Raw genomic sequence first — 6,648 nt, 5'->3', positions numbered from 1 at the left:
ACTGCATAGGTTCCTTTTGCTAAAGCAAGGAACCAAAAATTGCAACTTTCAACTTTGTTTTTTCTCCAAGATATTTTCCGTTGGGATCCCAATAAACCTCGCCCATAATATGAATATTTAAACACCACGAACGTTATTGACCAATACGTAATACAACACCATGCCTTATTTGTGTACAGTCTATATGGCAGTTGTACAAGGGAGTTCCATAACAACTCCCTGGTTGTACCAACGCAGTCTTGAATCTATTTTTAGCAACGGCTCATACCAAACCTGCATCTCTGATTGGTTGAATTCAAACTAGTGGGTTCGGGGGGAACTGTATGCGTTTAGTTTTAAATGTGGAATTTGTCGTAAACACTCTTCTCGTTATCTGCAAATATCCTTAATTACTCGCCAATTAACGTTTTTGGCAGGGAAAAACTTGGCTAATATCTTAGCTTGCTGTTTTGTGATTGCTATATGAAAAAATTCGATGGACATGTCAAAAAAGCAGAAAACGGCGACCAAACGCAAAATGCTGCTTTAATATTAATGAGATGGGAACCACACACAATAGTGCACGTATACATCATGGGGCATCATCTACCTACCAAGTGTGACATTGATTCAACTTGTGGTTGTTGAGATAACGAGTTTGTAAGCTGGCCGTCACATACACACACACCAGCACCATTGTAAAGGTGATTGGAGTCGTTGGCATGGTAACCAGTTGCTGAAGAGGCCAAACCTTCAGGCTACAGCCAGCCTATACGGATTAATGGTGCTGGTTATATTATAGGAGCCACACACCACTCAAGTTCGGAGATAATTTGTATGGAATGACCCAGGTAATGTACAAGTTATGGCACATTGGTCATGATCTATATGTTACAATTGAAATCGAGGTTTACAGTATACTCTACCTCCTTAGCCTTTTTCGATAACTGTAGTCTCAGCTCTGTGAAGTAATGTCATATTAAAGGTAGTCTGTATAGGCCCCAAATCATAGCACGCTATAGTTTATAGAAGTTTTCCAAAAGTACTTTCCTGGAAGTCTTTATTTTCCAAATTGTTTTGAGAAATATTCTATATGAACACATAAGATGACTGAATGTCCCAATGAGGTCAACTTCCTTCAAGGTGGTAATACAACCAGTTTAAGTTAAAGTTTTAGACCACAGGTGACCATATTAGAATATCTAGCATATTTGGGGCCAATACAGCATACCCTTAAGCCAATGGCCACAGAGGATACAGTTAGGGAAAGAATTTATCCAGTATTCGCATCGCAAAATGCTTTACAACATGATCAAGTTGCTATACAAGATGTACACAGTAGCAGTTTTCCACACAAGAACTATAGTATTCAAATGAGTGAAAAAAAATCAAAGCCTTGCCACATAAAATTTGAACACTAAACTATTCCCTGAAGTTTTAAATCATCATGCCTGCTCCGACACCCAAGGTCTTCATCATTCTTGACCGTGTTTAGATCCTTACATGCTAAAACCCTGCCTGTACAGTATTGTCACTATTTAACAACTTCTACAAGAATCACAAAAAAATACAAAAGAAATACAAATGCAAGGAAAACTAGAACTCTCTTTAAACTTGTTATCATATTTTTACTCTTCTGCCCTTATTTTTACATACAGTAACTGATAAGATATCAGTTATACAGGCTCCAATGTAGAAATGATATTGATATTTACAAATATGTTATTGTTACATCCTGTATAAATACACAGAACGAAAGCACATGCATTGATGACGGAAGGCAACCCTCATTGTTGAACAATGTAATAGACTGTACAACAAAATGGATAGCTTTGATTGTTTGCAGGTAATTTGTGTTCCCTTTACTGGTATTCAAGATATTCGCATAGTTTATAAAGCTGTTAACGTTTCATCAGTTTTCTTTTGAAACACCATTAGTGGTAATGTAAGGTCTTATATGTCATGACTCTTCCCTCTTAATTTTAACCATAAGTTAAACCCATTATAGAACAGTATCCTCTAACGTGTTACAGTAATTCAAATATCTCAAACTGATTTTCCTTATCCGTCATGTAATGTATTTGAACCGGCTGTTTAAATTTACAGCTTTCGCACACATGTAAACGTTTTTTTTTCTCAGGAACTACAATGGCACTTATGTGTAATGCGCAAGTTCTGTTCAGTGTACCTTATTTACCACAATTACTGTAAAACTCAAACAATTTGCCCTCGAAACATCATGTTTTCTTAATTAATGCAATACACCTACAGTAGCACCAGCCTCTTAATTTAATCATGCAAAGAAAAGTTGAGTAACTGTGTATAAAAATACTGATTTAAAGTCAAAGTATCTCTGAAACTAATTTCACATTTTTAAAATCTTTCATGAAAAAGTGTCTCTTAAATATTCTGATAGTAGACAACATCACAATTATCCTAATGAGAAACACATTCAATACTGTTAGTCTCAGTAGTTGAGAACTTGAGAACCCCATCTCAATATCTTTTCCGTAACTGGAGATGTGATTATGGTACAGTAGATACATCAAAAGCTTATGCAGAAACATGATGATTTGCTTGTTAATATGTTTACCACGTACAGTACATTACACAAATTCATCTATTCTGATCTTGCTTTTGTATATTTCTTTCAAATGAGAGATGAAAATTTAAACTTTACTGTACATACTACAGTACTACAGTACTTTTTCTATGATTCTTAAAAAGAATCATGTGTTCCTGTTTGCCGTACGAGCAGTCCTTTCCCAAACTCAGCAAAATTGTACCATGGGTGTACAATGCAAACGGGTACTGTATGAGTAACACTTATGGAAGACGTACGGTATTGAAGTTGGTAAAAACCACAGAACTTATTTGACATCTAGTAACCACAATTTGCATCAAAAGCAAGATATATGATTAAAGAGGTACAAACTTTGTTGTGTGGACTTAATATATTACAAAACCAATCCATTTCTTTGCACCAGAACATAGGTCGGGTGGTGTAGACTACTTTGCACTGAACTTTCAGGAGCTTCAATCAAGCTTGGCTTAATACATACAGTGAGTTTGGCAGCCAATAGTTGGTACAGTAGTACATGATGCTGCCATGTAATAGCACCAAACCAAAAGAATGCATGTTTGGGTTCAAGATGGCTCCCTTATTGAATGGTCAGAGTACAAGTTTCACTACTGTAACACAAAGTCGGCAAGTAACATTCGTCTCTCTGGTTTTGCGCAGACCGTGTGAACATCCTGGAGATAAGATCTATATACACAAATTAGCACTGCTCACAAGTCCATCCATAATGATGAGCCTTCCAGACTTACTGTAACTTCGTCCCAGCACTGTGGCATATGCATTCAGCCAAAAAGTCCTATCATCCAGCAGACTACATTGCATTCACCAACTTATCGACACATGTAGTACAGTATCATGCATGTCCCCTCCACACTATCATGGCAAAGTACATCCTACCCAATGCAAGGGCAGCTCCACCCACTGTACACAAAATGCCCATGAAGAAGAGCACATATGACATACCGGTCTTTGCACTGCTTGGCAAGAGATAGGACTGACCCCCTATCAAAGGCAGATCAAATCCCGCAGGGAAAATAACGATAGCTACGCAAAACAGGAACCATGCAAGCAGTCCGAGATACTTTGGGTACCTTCTCAATTTGGGTTTTTTGTCCGACAGAAAGATCATTCCAATACCCACGGTCAAGGAGAGAATGCCACATACGATGAGGCATGCAGCAAGCAACCACTCCACCGGTCCAGTGGGCATCATACACAGCATCTGCCGGCCGTGGATCTTCTCACAATGTATGAGAAGGCCCAGGCGCAGATCGTCGTTTTCTGTGACAACCCATGTTGGTTTTACAAGGCTCCAACCGGACAATGTAATGGCAATAACGTAGAGTAAACAGGCCCCTTTCAAGAAGGAATCCATTTTTATAAACTTGGTTTTCTTCTCACTTCATTCTGTGGGCCTACAACCGGAATGACTGTAGTGAACTCCCTCAGCGAAAAGGTGTAGGATATATGAACTGCATAAAAAAAACAGAGAAAATGAGTTTAATGATAGGTGCATAACGGTACGACAGATCTACATTTAAAGAGAAGTTAAAAAGGGAGTGAAGACTTGCGCACAAAGAAATGTCTCATGCAGATAATCGACCTAGTTTCAAATGAGGTGTAACAGAAGTGTTAGACACCGCCATCGATCCCAGAAAATACACACACAGCTTGCTACCGTCGGTAATTAGACACTAGTGTACAGTCAATACACACAGCTACGGTCAATACCCACAACACAGTGTACATAGCAACGTGGACATCTCAGGTCTAGATAAAAGATAACAAGGTATTAGGTTTCATTACTGTCTGCATTTTGTAGCGACAAGAAGAAAACGTCATTTGCAAGCAACGGAAAGTTAACTTTTTTAGAGTGCAGCACGCGGTTTGGGGCGAGTATTCAATGCCTTTAATGGTTCTATATAACTACTGTCATTCAGCAAAAGACATACAGTAGTAACAGCAGACTAAGACTTTATGGAAACCCCAAATCCAAAACTCACAGTGACAACCTTTTATCATTCACAGTGGCTACTGTAGAAGCATATGACTTCTGAGATAAAATTATACTTACAGGCTATAGAATTCTAGGCTTCTATTTTGAGTGAGTTGTTACCTACTCAAATAATTTCCACTCTTGAATGAATCAATATTAGGCCAATCATATGCAGCATTGTGAGCATTTTAATACAATTTTACATAGTTAAATCTCGGCAGATTGGATAAAATTTGAAACCTCTGAAGCCTCTGGAGTCCACCACATCATATAGCTTCCAGGGGCCCTACTGTATGACTGGCCCCTGGATCCCACACAGAAGCAAATGTTCTTGTTGGCAAGTCAACAAATTGCATCCACCACTCTCCCTTAGATGAAATACTGTCTATGCACTTAGACTTTCTCTACATTAAATCAAGTTACATATTTTTAGTTGGACTATTCCTTCAACAATTTAGCGGATGGAACTCAGGAAAAACCTGTTCAATTTGGTTAATGAAATATTCATAACAGTATAAAATGACCAATGACCGTGCTTGACGCACACCCCCCCCCCCCCACCCACGTACCTCAAGATGAAAAGTATGGTAACGCCACGAAATGTACATTGTAATACTGTATCTTGTCATTCAATTCGTGCCCATAACATAATCAACTGTTTTTAACGTTGAAAAACAGAAATAGCACTAGAAATAACACCAGCCAGGTGAAACCCTATTATTCTGTAGTATGCTGCATATAGCGTAGGCTACAAGCCTACATAGGTCTACTGTATTAACAAAACATAGCATAGCCTAGGCATATGACCTAGGCTAGGCTGATTTTGGTAGCCTAATAAGACTAACAATTAGTGTAGTACAGTGTACTAGTGTATGCCTACACTATAGTATAACAGGCGAGTTTAGGGCTACGGTAATAAGGCTAATTTTGGTCTTTAGAGATCCTGATAAAAAATGGTAAAACGATATCCAACGCCTTAATAGATATTATCTGTCTCTACATTTGGCTATACTTACAGTTTTTAGTTTGCATAGAGTGTTTTTCGATATAATTATCAACCTACTACTTGGCTTGCAATGACTTGGTACGTGTCCAAATAACAAGTCATTGTTTCGGCTACAGGCGTGTCTAAAATTATGCCAGATGTAAACAGTCTCCCGCCCTCAACTTTGACAATTTTGGCATTTGGTTCGGTTTGATATTTTTACCTGAATTTTTCGTTCCTTACGATTCCTTACTACTACGCACACTGTACTTGAGTTTATATGTTACTGTAAAAGTGCAGAAAAATACTTGATTCCCTCATTTTTTTCGATTTACCAATATTGCATCTATACGTTTCTTATTCATTGTGAGAAAAATATTATAAAAAATATATTAAAATATAGAGTTAACCTATACCATTTCCTTACAACTTCGAACATGCATAGTATCCACCACACTGCAAGAAACCAACACAACATTTTGCAGCGCACATATGAGGAGTACGTAGCCTACGGTAGGCTTCATTTTGGTAAGAGTAAAGTTTAACAAGACAAAGGATCGAGCCGGGGAAAAAAAACAGTGGATTGATATTTGCAGTGGTACCGGCAATTAAAGACAAATTTGTAAAACAATTTTGACATGATAAACATATAGGCTACAATTTTTTTTTCTCGTGGTTTAGACGTAACAAGTTGGCTGATAAAGTGTTAATAATCAGATTCAGTCCAGCACTTGATTATCAATTTGATTCCCAAAAATGCAACAGAGGGAGCAAGTTTGAACTATTTGACCTCTCAAAGATATCAAATTTTGGATCGCAATATAAATAGCTTGCAGGATATTTTGTTATACTGTAGAAACATTTTTAAAACTAATGTTTTCAGTATGATTGATTTTCTGTGTGATCATTACGTTTTCCTTTGCACAGATGATGATACCTTCTTCAATATGCTATTGATGTCGCCATGCACTAAAGAAAAATGTGTTTACCGGAACTTAAATATAATAATAAATTAAGAACGTCTGAGTCATCCCTTTTTCTTGAGGGTGGGCCAAACCCGGTTTCGAAATTCTTCAAGTGAATCATTTATATTGTACATCCCTCACC

General features: G+C 37.7%; 1 pseudogene; it reads right to left on the bottom strand.

Annotated features, from left to right (window-relative positions):
* Window positions 1-1,564: 1,564 nt before the first annotated feature.
* Window positions 1,565-5,685, bottom strand: LOC139974179 (modulator of smoothened protein pseudogene; annotated as a pseudogene).
* Between the last annotated feature and the right edge of the window lie 963 nt (window positions 5,686-6,648).

Source organism: Apostichopus japonicus, chromosome 9 (genome assembly GCF_037975245.1).
Source record: "Apostichopus japonicus isolate 1M-3 chromosome 9, ASM3797524v1, whole genome shotgun sequence".
Classification (NCBI taxonomy): Eukaryota; Metazoa; Echinodermata; class Holothuroidea; order Aspidochirotida; family Stichopodidae; genus Apostichopus; species Apostichopus japonicus.
This window is presented reverse-complemented; position numbering and strand designations above follow the sequence as displayed.